Source organism: Festucalex cinctus, chromosome 21 (assembly GCF_051991245.1).
Source record: "Festucalex cinctus isolate MCC-2025b chromosome 21, RoL_Fcin_1.0, whole genome shotgun sequence".
Classification (NCBI taxonomy): domain Eukaryota; kingdom Metazoa; phylum Chordata; class Actinopteri; order Syngnathiformes; family Syngnathidae; genus Festucalex; species Festucalex cinctus.
The window spans coordinates 7,148,143-7,164,580 of record NC_135431.1 but is presented as its reverse complement, the minus strand read 5'-3'; positions in this window follow the sequence as shown (position 1 = coordinate 7,164,580).

Below are 16,438 nucleotides of genomic sequence, written 5' to 3'. Positions count from 1 at the left end.
TAAAAATAGTCCTTAAAAGCTGTTTGCCAGCTGTGATATTTTGACTTGACCTTAAACATTTCCTCTGACACCTGCGATAATCCATATAGTTTAAGATTGGTTGTGAAAATACCCGCTCAAGGGCTGGATGTGAACGGTGCCTGCAGCGGGTTTTAACTCCCCAAATTATTTCAGCTCCGGCATTCAAAAAGGCACCAGCTGCTAAACCCTGAAAATGTTTTCCGTCAACCTTTAGAGATATCTCCTCGTACTGATTGCAACACGTTTTGTGTGATTATGGCAATCATCTCTCGCTATGTGCTTACACTTCCTCCAGCTGGCCAGCTTGGGCCACGTCCATGTTGCCGCACTGGCGACTAACAAGGTGTCATTATGCCTCCAAATGACCATTTTGCTTTGGTGAATTATCAGAGAAGACTGAGATCCATTAGTGAGCTGTAGTTGCACAACACTAGAATATGTCCGTTTTATTTTTCATTATGTGGAATCAAAGTTTTCTTTTATCATCAAATTGCATATGCATCAAATTTCTGAAACCGAATTTTAAAGTGGTGTGGGATATAGGTTTTAAAAACTACAACTAGGTGCTCTGAATGTATTTGTTGTATTTATTAATTCAAAAATAGTGGAGAAACTGCAGCTGACTCAAATAAGCTATTTCCATTGACATACGCTTGAATGTATCCATACAAATAACACCAGCTTTCACAGCTGGTGGGTTTTCATAATCTTCCAGTGTCAACCGAGCATCCACAGATCCCTTTTTTTCTTCTCCGCAACAGCTCAAATTGCCCCATGGAATGCTTATTTTCAGACCTAAGAGTACAGGCCAGACAATGTGTGTCCTTTTCAAAGGGTATCAGGGATTGGCAGGGCCATGATCTCTTCTTCTCGAAGGTCTTTTGTGATTCCCTGGAGGGGACGAGGCCAGGCAAACTCCCTGGCGCCGTTCTGCTCTTTCACCCAGTCAACCTTCATTAGCCTCCGCGCTAACGTTCCCTTTGCTGTAGAGCCCAACTTTTTTTTGGGGAGAGCAGACGTAGCACACAAACACCAATTTAGTGTAATGTGTATAAAATAATTCAGCAGCTACATATAATTGTACATTTTATATTGGTACAACTCAACTTTATTTATAAAGCACTTTAAAAACGTTATGTGCTGAGGTTGGATCCCAATGCGCAGACACAAATAAGATTTGAACTCTTTCGTCACATCGAGAGGCGTGGAATGAACTCGACTAGATTGGAAACAATGAGAGTTGCACAGAGGAACAGAGGTAATAATCCGACAAAAACACACACTTCTCAGACAGGCTTATATAGACAGCGAATCGATCTGATTGGCTGTGGCTAGACATGTGGGTAACAGGACTGACATGGTATTATCTGATTGGCTGTTGACCAGATAAATAGATTAAAGTTCTTGACATCACATAGCTTCTGACATCACATAGCGTCTTACCAGTTGAAACTAGATGCTGGTTACATCAGTTCAAAACAGACGCTTGACCTCACGGTCATGACCCAAACATAACCCTTGAATGACCCTAGTCATGACAGTAATCATAACCCTTACATTACAGTAAACATAACCCTTACATGACCCTAATCATGACAGTAAACATAACCCTTGCATGACCCTAGTCATCACAGTAAACATAATCCTTGCATGACCCTAGTCATGACAGTAAACATAACCTTGCATGACCCTAGTCATGACAGTAAACATAACCTTACATGACCCTAGTCTTGACAGTAAACATAACCCTTGCATGACCCTAGTCATGACAGTAAACATAACCCTTGCATGACCCTATTCATGACAGTAAACATAACCTTGCATGACCCTAGTCATGACAGTAAACATAACCTTACATGACCCTAGTCTTGACAGTAAGCATAACCCTTGCATGACCCTAGTCATGACAGTAAACATAACCTTGCATGACCCTAGTCATGACAGTAAACATAACCTTACATGACCCTAGTCATGACAGTAAACATAACCCTTGCATGACCCTAGTCATGACAGTAAACATAACCCTTACATGACCCTAGTCATGACAGTAAACATAACCCTTACATGAACCTAGTCATGACAGTAAACATAACCTTTCATGACCCTAGTCATGACAGTAAACATAACCTTTCATGACCCTAGTCATGACAGTAAACATAATCCTTACATGACCCTAGAGATCTATTAGTTATATACGGCACTCATTTCATTCTACTAAATTTGATTCTAATGATTCACCGCCTCTAACAGACCTATTTTTCATTTTAGAAAAAAAAAGCCTTAATAGATTTTTTTTTTTTTTTTTTTTTTGCTTCACATTTGTTTTTATCTTGCATTTACAGTACTGCATCTCTGAAAAGTAGAACAGCAATGATCGGTCTCATTGAGCGTGCAAGCTTCTACAAGGCATTGTATGCCTGAAGTGCAATGTTTTGATCAATATTAGTCAATGCCATGCATCAATAGTTGGTGCTAATTCAGCACGGAAGCAAGCGATCAGTCATACTGATAGATGAGGACCTCGGAACCTTAACATCAACTTGTGGTGCAGTGTGATGTCGGAAGTTGATCCTGGCCATTGCAATGCACAGTCTGAACAACCACCGGGAACAAAAGCGAATAAAATAAATGTGTTAATTTTGAGTTCATAACGCCAGTAATTTTAATGACCGCCCCTTACTTGGAAAATTTTATACTGGGAGAATTCCAGTCGCAAAGCAGCAGACACGTCCACGTCAAAATTTGGCAGCAATACATTTCGTAATCATGCATATATTTGTGGAGACTGGGGCCAAGTTGTATTTCACAATTTTAAAAATGTGCAGACTTTCACAAGTTATTTCACGTTATAGAATAAGATAGCTCTTAACATGAAAACAAAAAATGTGCTGAGTTGTCACCGTATTACAAATGCAATTATGCCATCTAGTGGCAGATATATCACCTCAAAACAAATCAACATCACATTCGTTTTTTTTTTTCCAGTACACTACATTGTTTTAATTTTAAGTCAATTTTATGAATTATTATGAAATTATTGTATCAATGACTAAAATATGGAGCTATCTATTACTTTAAAGGTGCATTGTGCCGTTTAACTCATTCAGTGCCATTGACACACACGTCAAGATCCATTTTTACTGGGCTGGCAGTGAATGAGTTAATGGTTATAAAAAATAATCACTTGACAGCTCTAATTTTTGTAAAAAAAAAATCTAAGTATAAGTACTCTTGCACCCCCTTGTGGCCGTTTTACAGTAAATATAAATTAGAAGCAGAAAATTGCTATTAATTTCATGCAATTTTAAGGTAAAATACTATATTGGGATATATGTCTTCATTTAAAATGATATGTTATTGTTTTATGGAGGAGATTTATTTAAAAAAAATCACATTTTTAAAGTAATTAACTGATTAAAATAAGAGGAGGATGAGCGAGTGTGCAGTGGATCAAAAAAATGTTCAAGATGTGCTTTCTGCAATAAATGTAGAAAGAATTAACACACAACAGGTGTTCGTCAAAAAAAAAATGTTGAAAAAGCCTTTTTGATTAGGTGATTAATCGAAATTCTAAGACGTGATTAAAAACTCATTCAGTGCCATTGACGGCTATACACGTCAAAGATCCATTTTTACTGGGCTGGCAGTGAATGAGTTAAAAAGGTCATGTTAAAGCTTTTTCTACATCATACATGCCCCACCAATGTCCAGATGAGTACAAAGAGCCCTGACTGTTTTACTCTCACTGCATCTATCAGCTTTTATCATCCCTTTATAGTAGAGTGTGCGGACCACCGCACACTCCACAGTTTCTTTGGTAAGGGCAGGGGCGGAGTTTTTCTTACCTCATTTGAAGTCCTGTCTTCATTTGTCAACTCTGGCTGTCATTTTAAGATCGTGCTCGTACTCGCACGAGCCCAATGAATGAGCCTGAATGAACACAGATACTGCAATTACACTTGGGGCCAGAGGTGGCAGTCGTGAGTAAAAAAGTGACAAACATTACAATGATCTTTCAAGATTTTTTCCATTTTTATGTTAACAAGAGTATGTGAAAACTTGGGGGGGAAAAATATTGTACATTTAGAACAGATAAAATTTGCGATTAATCCTGAGTTAACTCTTAAAGTCATGCGATTAATCGTGATTAAAAATTTTAATCGCCTGGCACCCCAAGTTTATTCATGTGCAGAATGATGGTCAGTCAAAACTTGAATGCATAAATGATGATGGTTCAAAAGGTGGAATCTGTCAGCGCTTGGCTATAAGTAAAGGTCAACCTTTGTAAGATGTCATGTAAAATTTAACCAGCCTGAAGTCATACATGCTGACTGGCAAAACCAAAAAAAGTGGAGAAAGTCACATTATCCGCATACTGTATGTTGTTTTAAAGAAAGCTCTGACAAACACTTTTTTTTTTGTTTTTTTTATAAGACAAAACAAAAAAAAACGTGTTTTTTTTTGCAACTTATGAAGTGTAACATGTAACGGTTGTCGAGATTAATTCCTCGTCGGTTATCTTATCTGGCCGTTGCATTTCTACGTGTGAAAGTGCTAAGCTTCGATTTTTATTCGGCTAGTTTGTATTCACAACACATTTGGCTAACGTGCAAGAGGCATGAGCTTCCTGGATCTAAGTAAAAGAACGGCGATCGGAGACACAAAAAGCTGCAAATGCAAGTTGGCCAGTAAGTACTTCTACAAAATAAACATAAACGAACATATGAGCACGTCCCTGAAAGCCGCGGGGGACGTGCAGCTTCCCAACGGTAGTTCTGATGCCAATGAACATTTTGGGTGGTTGAAAGAAAAAAAATATTAAATATTGACTTAGTTATCACACCTCAAAGTAGAATTACTTATTTGGCTAAAATATTCGCGAGGAGATTTTTATGAGTTAAATTGCCATTGTCAAAAAATTTGACATGCATTGAAAAAATTGTTGTTATAACTTATTGCCTTATTCAAAGCTCTAATTATGTCATATGAAGTATTAAATTTTTATTTATTTTTTATACATGTATACAGCACAGTTAGTTTTCTTCATAGTCCATTCTTTGGGCTTGTATTGTCCTAAGAGGGGGGAATACATAAAAAAAAACAAAAAACTTCATATGTATGGATAGTTCTGATGCCAATAAACATTTTGAGTGGTTGAAATATAAAAAAATATTAAATATTGACTTAGTTATCACACCTCAAAGTAGAATTACTTATTTGGCTAAAATAATCGCGAGGCGATTTTTCTGAGTTAAATTGCCATTGTCAAATAATTTGGCATGCATTGACAAAATTGTTGTTGTAACTTATTGCCTTATTCGAAGCTCTAATTATGTCATATGAAGTATTAATTTTTTATTTATTTTTTATACATGTATACAGCACAGTTCGTTTTCTTCATAGTCCATTCTTTGGGCTTGTATTGTCCTAAGAGGGGGGAATACATAAAAAAAATAATAAAACTTCATATGTATGGATAGTTTTGATGCCAATGAACATTTTGAGTGGTTGAAATAAAAAAAAATGTTAAAAATTGACTTAGTTATCACACCTCAAAGTAGAATTACTTATTTGGCTAAAATATACACTTCGAGGGTAACACTGGTTTCAAGGCACGAGGGTTAAGAAAGAATCCATTTCCATATCAGCCCTTTTAGTATACAGTCAGTGATTTTAAAAAAATATGCTTTGTACACTGCAAACCTCTTTCAATAAAATAAAATGATTTTATTTTTTAATAAAGAAGTGTTCAGTGAACGCGCGTAGGAAAACTGGTAAGCCTCTCGCTTCCACATTCATTTTTTTGGCTAGTATTTTCTAGGTCTGAATGAATGCGAGCTCAAATGAGCCAAAATAGACACGAAGCCACTTCTTCACACAAACGGTTCGACTTCACCACGGAAAAAAAAAAAAAAAAAAAGACAAAACGCACCCAATACGAATCAAATGATTCAGTTTAAGTGCATTTTGTTCCTCCCATTCGTCAGCCGGCGCGGTCGAAACGTCTGATACGGCTGCGCCGTGCGCATTAAAGCAGAGGCTAGCATTGACCCAGAGTGGGCGTCATTTCACGCCTGCCCAGTTCGGGGGCTAATGGGCGCAGTTAGCATCTCACAAGTGGGCTAGCTTGATGATCGAACGCCATTAATTCCACCGCGAATCATTTTGTATCCAAATCACTGATCACAGTCAAATTGAGCGTGTTTTAACGACTTGATGGGGGGAAAAGTGCATTTTGATTCAGTGTGCGTTTCTAATTTGTTTGAGTAGGCTTTCTAAAATCACAAAACTGCTCTGCTTGAATATTATTTACTGCAGCTCCCCTGTTAAACTTATCACAATATATTCAGAAACCTATTTAAAATTTCTAGCTCAGTGTTTCTCACCCTGGTTTTTGGGGCATCCACACTCTCCAGCCTGTTTTCCATCGTCTCCCGATTCCAACGCGGATGAGGATCGTTATCAGGCTTTTCCGCAGCTTGCTGACGAGCAGGTCACTGGAATCGCCTGCGTTGGGAATTGGGAGACATGGAAAACAGGCTGAGGACCAGGGTTAAGAAACAACAAAAGTTGCAAAAGTGTGCACACCCCTTTAAAACTGAGGATGCGGCTAGTTTCAGATTCAGGAAGTCAGCCCACATCTGCTGCCAGTTAAAATGCCTCTAATTAAGCCCAAATAAAGTTCAGATGATTTAGGAGGCTTTTTGTGCCAATGCTGACCGGATTGAAAATCTGCTCAATAACCCTCCACTTTGACTAAGGCCCCAGTTACAGCTTTACAGTATGTATGGTGTTGTATTGGTGATAAGCAATCTTGGATTTGCCCCAAAAATACCTTTTGGACTTACGGTCCAAAATATCACAGACACAAGAAGAAGATGAGAGATTGTTGTCACCTACTAAACAGCCAATATTTGCCAGAAATTCCTGGATGGAGAAGATACAGTGAATGAGAATTATTACCTAGGATGGCGACACAAACGCTCCTCGAAGACGTCCAATCTTACGTACTTGGTGTGCGTATACAAAAATCGGATTGCACGAACTCCCGCTCATAGAAGTGGATGATGATATTTACGTGGTCCGTGGACCACCTCGCACCCTGCGGACATGTGGAGGCGGAAAGGTCACATTAATGGCGGAAAAGGTTTGGAAATGATTCATCTAGGTCTCATTTTTATGTCACAAAAAAACTGGCATTTGAACAGTGGTGAGTAGATTTTTATATGCACTGTATACATTACCTCGAAAAAGCACAAACACACGAGTCAAGAGGTTATGTTTTTACGCCGCTGCTCTGATGGTTACCTTATTAGTTTGGATGGTGCGAAACCCACAAGGCAAAACTATTTTTTTTTATTTGGTTTTGAAATACCATTACCCTCTTCCAACACACCTGATTCGAATGATCAGGATCTTGATCAGAGCTGATAGGTCTGGATCATTATTATCATTTTCATACAAATACAGTGTACACGTACAGGTTGACTGATTACTATTTTCTAAATTTGAGTAAAAAAAATCACAACAATTGACTTATAAATTCGTATCGGGATTAATCGGTATCAAATATGGATGGATGTATTATTATTATGTTGTTAATGTACGCACACATTGAGTTCCTCCACATATTGACTCGCTTCACAAGCATATTACGTTCCCCTTCATCTGACAATTAGTGTAGATTGTAAACATAGAAGGGCCAAAACATCCCTAATGAAAATTAAATTGCACTAAAAGACTAGCCAGCAGAGGGTGCTACAACTGCACAAATGGAAATCGACCTGACTTTTTTTTACTTAACAGATGTGTTGCATTTAACTCATTTGCTCCCAATAATGTATAAATACGTTTTTTTTATTGTTCAAATGTCCCAAACACGTATGTATACGTTTTTTTTATTTATTTTTTTTTAATGCTAAAGCATACAGAAGGCTTTGATGCAGCCTCTCAACCGCAAAGAACGGTTGCAAAAATGGTAGTTATTACACAAACGGCCAGCAGGTGGCAGCAGAGCAAAGGAGATCAACCAGGGCCATGTAGGAAAAAAGCTCAATTACTTACAATTTTACTGGTTCTGCTTCTGTGAAAATGGCTGGGAGTGAATGAGTTAAATATTGTGAACGACGATATTGTGGCAGTCTTAACATCACAATATCACGATATTGCGTTTACCTTTACATCCCTAGTATTTGCTCACCTGTACTTCTGCGTAAGAACATATTTTTTGCTCTAAAAAAAAATATCTGTCTATTTATTTCGATATATTTGGACGATGAACGCCGAGTACATCCGAGAAGAACATTTGCGATACTGTATAGTAGGGGTGTGAATTGCCTCGTACCTGACGATTCGTATCACGATTCACAGGTCACGATTCGATACCGATTAATCCCGATACGAATTTATAAGTCGATTGTTGCGATTTTTTTTCATTCAAATTTTGAAAATACTAATCAGTACGCTTGTAGAGTGTAAGATTTATATGAAAATGTATTATTTATTTATCTGAAATTTCAGTCTTATAGAGGTTGTAATCTGTTTCATGTTTGAACAGCATTAAAATAAAATATTAAGGCTTAATGTTCTGTTCATATAAAATTCTTCCATGCTCACGGTGTGAATCCTAACCCGAAGTCAGACGTTTTGTTGAATATTTTTCCATTAAAAATGGAAGTTTAAAAATCGATTCACACACACAAAAAAAAAAAAGGCAATGATGATAAGACGTTGAATCGGTAAGACTACCGAATGAACAATTCTGAGCTCTTTAAAAAAAAAAAAAAAAAAAAAAAAAAAAAAAAAAAAAAATCGATTTGTTTTTTTATCGAATCGATTCGAGAATCGCGCGATGTAGTATCGCGATATATCGCCGAATCGATTTTTTTTTTTTTACACCCCTACTGTATAGGTAATGCTGTCGGCGATCACGCTGTCTCTCTCTCTCTGCTTTGCTCGACGCAGCAAAGACAAAAAACAGGGTCAGTCTAAACTGGAACAAGATCCGAAGAGACTGTGCCGAGGAGAGGAGAGGGGCCCGTGGTGAAAAGGTGGTGACAGTTCATCGGGCAAAACCGGAGGAAGGCAACCCCTTGGACACAAAGCAGAAGCTCTTTTGTCTCACAGCTGGGAAAACTGTGGCCCAAAGCTGTTTAAATGTTATGCAGGAAAGACGATTTCTTACGGGGCCCATGTCCTGAGTGCACATTACATGTTAATGACTTGGAACACAGACAGCCCAGCGGAGTCTCAAACTGCCAATTAAGCATATGCTGCGTACAGCGGCGATGTTCAGACGCAAAGCGTATGATCGTGCTCCGGCTTTGGGGTACTCCAACGGTGAGTCCATCCCAGAGGAACACAAGCAGATGTTGATTTTTTTTGTTTTTTTTGCCCATCTCTGTCATCTGCTTTAGCTTCACGAGATCCCTCATTGGATTTGAGTTTTCATCATTTTGTCAGGAAAATCTTTTTTCACCAATTGTCTTCAGCATTTCTGCATTCGAAATGTTTTTCCAGGACTGCAGCCTCTTTCAGTTCTTGTTTGTTTTGGGGGGTTCGTAAAATGCATGCTCTATTGTGTCAAGGTCTGGTGACTGACTTGGCCACACCTTTGGGTGAAATCTTTTGGGTGATTGTTTTGTTGCATGATGAAGCTTGGATGCATTTTCCCGTAAATTGACAAAATGGTTTTGTAGACTTCACAGTACATGCAGCAAAATGTGTTTCTATTTGTTAAATTGAGGAATTACGTCTTACGAACTAGGGCTGGGCATCGATTCAAATTAGCTCAATCGATCTGATTTTGCAAGAGCTCAGTTTGATTCTATTTTTTCCCCATTCAACTCGATTCACTTCAGTTCAATCCGATATTGATTAATTATGGAACATAAATTCTTCTTAAATAAACTCTACAAACAATAAATTCCAAATTAAGTTTTGCAGAGGCAGTAACTGATTAAATTATGTATTTATTAACTAGACTAAGTGCAATTTCTGGAGAAATTGCGTGGGAATACTGAAAGCACATTGAGAGATAAATTATGAAATTATGACCTCGTGATTACCAGACAATGCGCTTTACCAACTGTGCCACTGAGCAGTATCGGACACCTGGAAAAAAATCACAACAACATATGTGGGAATGCTTCAGCATTTAACATTTAATATCAACTTTTCCCCATTCATTTTCAATGGGACAATCATTGAACTTTTTCTAAGTATTAGTTTCCACGCCCACTTCAATATATATAACTTATTATCATAACTAGGCGTCTGATACTGCTCGGTGGCACAGTTGGTAAAGCGCATTGTCCAGTAAACAGGAGGTTATAATTTCATAATTTATCTCTCAACATGCTTTCAGCATTCCCACGCAATTTCTCCAGAAATTGTACTTCGTCTAGTTGTAAATGTAAATTAAAAAGATTTTGAATTGTCATAATGTGCAATAAGTCAGGACCTTCATACATGTAAGAAAATATTTTTAAATTCACATTTCACGAAAACAGTAGGATACAAAAAAAATTGGCGTTTATAAAAATCTATTTTTTTGTTAACTAATTTATAGGAAAAAAAAAAGATTCAAATAATTGATTCATGGTTTTAAGTATAGGTCTCACGCTTAACACATTCATTGCCAGGCCAGCAAAAAAAATGCATCATTTGACGTCTTTTTCCGTCAATGGCAGTGAATGAGTTAAAAAGGAAAATTGATTCAATATTGATTTTTCTTTTTTTTCTTTTTGTGGGAGGCTATAAACTGATCATCCGTGTCAAGCTTGACAACATTAATTTGCAAGATTGCATACATGCTTTTTAACTAATCCCATGGTACTGAAGCAAAATCAAAACAGCAATACTGGATAATCCCAAAGCTGCCGTTTGGTCATGAATTTGTCAAACTTTTCCATCATTTCTGACTTGAACCAAAGTCTCGAAGCCAGCTGCACAATTTCAAGATTTATGTTAACCTCGGCGGTGCACACTCGTGCGTCTGCATTTTGCTGAACGGATCCAACTCCCTTTTTTTTTCCCCAGAATCTCCCCAGGCCTGCCCGCTCCATGGAATCATCCCAACAACAGCACAGCACGATGTTTCCAGGATGTTTTGTTTTTTCTGGCTCACACCATCCATACCAGTGTTTGATATACTCCGGCAACAATTTCCATCTGGACTCATCAGACCCTAAATTAGTGTCTCCATGTACTCACAATATAACCTTGTTAGTTTTGGCTTTTACGAGTGAGACTTCAAGCAGAATCGGTTTTATGCACTGGGTTCCTATTTAATCAAATATGTCATGTACATTTGCCACGTTCTTCTTAGCATTCCCCTTTTTAAAAAAAAAAATTGTAATTTGAGACGACACAAAAATTCAACTGCTGAAGTAGCACGACATTAAATAACATTCCTTACTTGAACGCTGATTAATCTTTTAGCAGAAACAGATATGTTGAAAAGGGAAAAGAAGTGGTGACAAACAAATCAAGATGTTTGCAGAATGGACATTTTGACCTGTCGTTATTTATCACTAATTTTCTCCCCAAAACGGATGAATACGTTCTATTTGAAATATAACCAGTGTCCCGAAGACGTATTTATACGTTTTTTTGTTTTGTTTTGTTTTTCACACAGAGCACACAGAAGGCTTTGATGCAGCCTCTGAACTGAAGAGAACGGTTGAAGCAATGGTAGTTATTACAAAAATGGCCAGCAGGTAGCAGCAGAGTATAAGAGATCAACCAGGGCCATGTTGCAAGAAGTTGTTTTCCCCACAGTTTGAAACAAGATTTGGTGAAACTTAGCTATATTCTAATGCTAATTGCTGCAAAACAGAAATAGATACAAATATACTTTTTTTTCCCTGATGGAAGAAGAGACTCTAATCTTTCTTTTGTTAAGTTCTATATTTTCATAGCAATAGAGCACAATATTCAATTGGCCTTGCTAAATCGGTCAAAATCCAGTAAAACAGCCGGGGATTGACGGGGGTTGCTTCAGTAAAAAAAAAAAAACGGAGTGAATGAGTTAAGTCATCTTTATGTATATATTTTCCACCAAAACTTCACCGGTTTGGAAATACTTCAAAATTGTGAATCCTAAACTAAAAGAGCATTTTTGTGTTTTATTTTGAACGTTAAGACTATTGAAGAGTGACTGTGCTGTTTTTTTTTTTTTTGACAAAATTAAAGGAAATATATTTGTTTAAAAATATATTTTAGTGATTTTTATTTTTTTATTTGTCAAAATGTACTACTGGTATCGGCAGTTGGTATCGGTATCGGTCTGGAAAAAAAAAGTGGTATCGAACATCCCTAACCGTAACAATTTGCGCGGCGAGATCGTTGCTAAAAGAGAAACGAAAAATAAACAGAGCAATCCCGAGCCATTTGCGGAAAGTTAATTTTCTCGCCGACACGCAAGCGACAAAATTAACAGTGACAATTCAATTTTGCGTGTTCCTCGACCACTCAGCTGCCGCTGAGCCCAAACCGCACGCATCTGCTGATAAACGTGTCGACACGCCGAGGAAAGTTGGTGCCAAAAGCAGTTTGCGCGGCATCTCTTTGACCTTGGCATGATTGCCTGCAAGGCACTTTAATTTAATCAGCTTCCCCCAAGCTTGAAACTGCGTTCATTGTTAAGGAGGGGAGCGCGCCACGCACGCACGCACGCACGCACGCACGGAAGGTGCGCGTGGGCGCGCGACGCTCCGCATGCTAAAGCAAGGTTAGCGACACAGCAAACCTCCAGGGGCCTGAGCCTCGCATCCGCACGGGGGCCCGGCAGACAGAAGAGTTTGCCAGGCTTCTCCATCAAACGGGCCATTTCTAATGATGTCATCAATCAGACGCCAGATGATGGGCAGGTGCTCAATTAGCGGCCATTGGAATGCAGCGCGGGGTGAGACAAGACGGGGCACGGCGCCATCGCGGTCATCGTGGAGGACGTGCGGACACGTCAGTGTGCTCAAGCCCAGGCAAACACATGCTGCCATTGTAGGACAACCAGAAATGTGAAGGCTGGGCAAAAGTTGAATTCATCGAGGAATTTGGAAGTGTGGTTTTTTTTTTTCAAGGTTGTTGCCCCACCAGGAGGGAAGTCTGCTTGCATGCTGGGTATCGGTTTTGACACGAAGATGAGAATCAGCTTGCTTGCTCAGTGGTGTTTGCACAGCATGATGATTTTTCAGAAAAATCGGAAGCAGGGATGGCAACTCTCGTCCTCGAGGGGCACTGGCCTGCATTTTTAAAAATATTTCCCTTCTCCAACACACCCAATTTAATTGATTAGCTCTGATCACGATCCTGATCATTTGGATCAGGTGTTACTTGTAGTGGCATGTTTCAGATGTTTCCCTCCCCCAACACACCTGGTTCAAATGATCAGGATCGTTCTCAGAGATTATCATTTGAATCAGATGTATTGGAGGAGGGAAACATCTGCTACATGCAACTAACACCTAATTCAAATGAGTTAGTTGCATGTTTTCAATGTTTCCCTCCTCCAACACACCTGGTTCAAATGATCAGGATCGTTCTCAGAGGTTATCATTTGAGTCAGATGTATTGGAGGAGGGAAACATCTGCTACATGCAACTAACACCTAATTCAAATGATGAGTTAGTTGCATGTTTTCAATGTTTCCCTCCTCCAACACACCTGGTTCAAATGATCAGGATCGTTCTCAGAGATTATCATTTGAATCAGATGTATTGGAGGAGGGAAACATCTGCTACATGCAACTAACACCTAATTCAAATGAGTTAGTTGCATGTTTTCAATGTTTCCCTCCTCCAACACACCTGGTTCAAATGATCAGGATCGTTCTCAGAGGTTATCATTTGAGTCAGATGTATTGGAGAAGGGAAACATCTGCTACATGCAACTAACACCTAATTCAAATGATGAGTTAGTTGCATGTTTTCAATGTTTCCCTCCTCCAACACACCTGGTTCAAATGATCAGGATCGTTCTCAGAGGTTATCATTTGAGTCAGATGTATTGGAGGAGGGAAACATCTGCTACATGCAACTCACACCTGATTCAAATGATGTCTTAGTTGCATGTTTCCCTGCTCTAACACACATGATTTAAATGGCCCGCTCTGATAACAATCCTGAATCAGGTGTGTTGGAGAAGGGCAACATCTAAGACGTACGATAGTGGCCCTTGTGTGTTTTATACATTCCCTCCTCCAACACACCTGATTCAAATGATGAAGTGGATGACAATCCTGATCATTTGAATCATGAGTGCTGGAGGAGAGAAACATCTACTACGTGCAACTAACACCTGATTCACCTGATTTAAATGATGAGTTACTTGCATGTTTCGATATTTCCCTCCTCCAACACACCTGGTTCAAATGATCAGGATCATTCTCAGAGATTATCATTTGAATCAGATGTATTGGAGGGAAACATCTGATACATGCAACTAACACCTGATTCAAATGATTAGTTAGTTGCATGTTTTCAATGATTCCCTCCTCCAACACGCCTGATTCAAATGATAATCTCTGATAACAATCCTGCTCATTTGAATCAGGTGTGTTGGGGAAGGTAAAAATCTACTACATGCAACTAACACCTGATTCACCTGATGAGTTAGTTGTGTGTTTTCAATGATTCCCTCCTCCAACACACCTGGTTCAAATGATAAACTGGATAATCCTGCTCATTTGAATCAGATAGGCAATTGCTGCTGTAATTTTGTTGCCTTTCGAAGGCAACAGGTGTGCACCAAATCGGACTTTTATAAATGTTCTCTTAGGCACATAAGAAGCCATTTTCAGGTTGTTCCTGGTCACCTGCTTCACCTTCACCATTCATCAGCATCTTCATTCATTAAAGGTCGTACCCAGGCGCCGAATCGTGCTCAAGGTCACAGCTGCTCGGTCCCAACAGGAATTGCGACTCCCTCTGACCCAGCGGCTCAACATATGGCGGCGTGACCAGGCTCTCCGAAGTCCACGGACAGGAAGTTCAACTTTAATCTGGCCAGTTTTCAAGGGGAATTTGCTCCAAGTTTTCCTGACAGGAGGCACGTTAATTAGTGGGAAAATAAGCAGCTCATATTTTGTTTCAATGTAAAAATGCTTCCACACTCTTTTCAAGAATACCTCGCAGCGGCAGCTTTGGATTTATTTCAAAGTTATTTTTGAGCTGCCTTTATCTCCGTGCGCATGCATAAACATTGACCAGATATTTCATCCAACTTGCCTTTCTGCAAGATTAATATTTTAGCATTATGGAAATTCACAAAACTGTTTGTTGAAGCACAAATAATTGGATGCGAGAACACCAAGGCGTGGTGTTTAAGTCCTGAATGATGTCTTTCAATCAAGTAAATTCATGCAGATAAATATAGATAAGATGGGTAAATTATTTTGATGATCATTTTTGTTGCATATTGTTTTGATATCGCATTATAGGCTACTTAATTCATTCACTCCCAGCCATTTTCACAGAAGCAATCCCGGCTGTTTTACTGGATTTTGACTGATTTTGCAAGGCCCGCAGAATATTGTGTTCTATTGCTATAAAAACATGGAACCTATCAAAAGAAAGATTAAAGTCTCTTCTTTCATCAGGAAAAAAAAAAGGATGTTTCTATCCGTTTCCGTTTTGCAGCAATTAACATTAGAAGAGAGTTAAGTTTCATCAGTATTCACAAATCTGTTTAAAATTGTAAGTAATTGAGCTTTTTTTTTCTACATGGCCCTGGTTGATCTCCTTTGCTCTGCTGCCACCTGCTGGCCGTTTGTGTAATAACTACCATTACTGCAACCGTTCTTTGCAGTTGAGAGGCTGCATCAAAGCCTTCTGTATGCTCTAGCATACAAAAACAAAAAAACGTATAAATACGTCTTTGGGACACTTAGAACATTAAAAAAAAGACGTATTTACACGTTATTGGGAGCAAATGAGTTAATATGTGTGTGACCTAAGCAAAAACAAATGTTATCCTTGATCCCGTTTTGTAACAATCAAGCAGTGAGTCCATGTCCAAACAAACGCATCATTTGCTTTTTATTACGTGTACACACCTGTAAATAAATGCCTTGTAGGTCTGAAACACAACAGCTTTCAGTGTAAAACTCTTTTGTCACCAATTAAAACTAAGTACAGCTGGCGAGTCGCATTTTACACATTGTAAAAGGGAAAACAGTGGTTTGGTTTGGAGGCGTGTCGGGCAGGACTCGAAATACAGTACACGTGTTCACGTTGAAGAATATATCAGCGTTTCAAAGATTTGAACTTTGAAGCCTTACTGATTAGAAATAAAATCACACATGTATTTTTATTTGCAAACGTAACTGCTGTCTCAAACCACAAGATTTAGTGAGGTAATCCCTGGGAGAGTTTCAAAAACATGAATGTCAAATCAAGAAAAATAATAATAATAATAA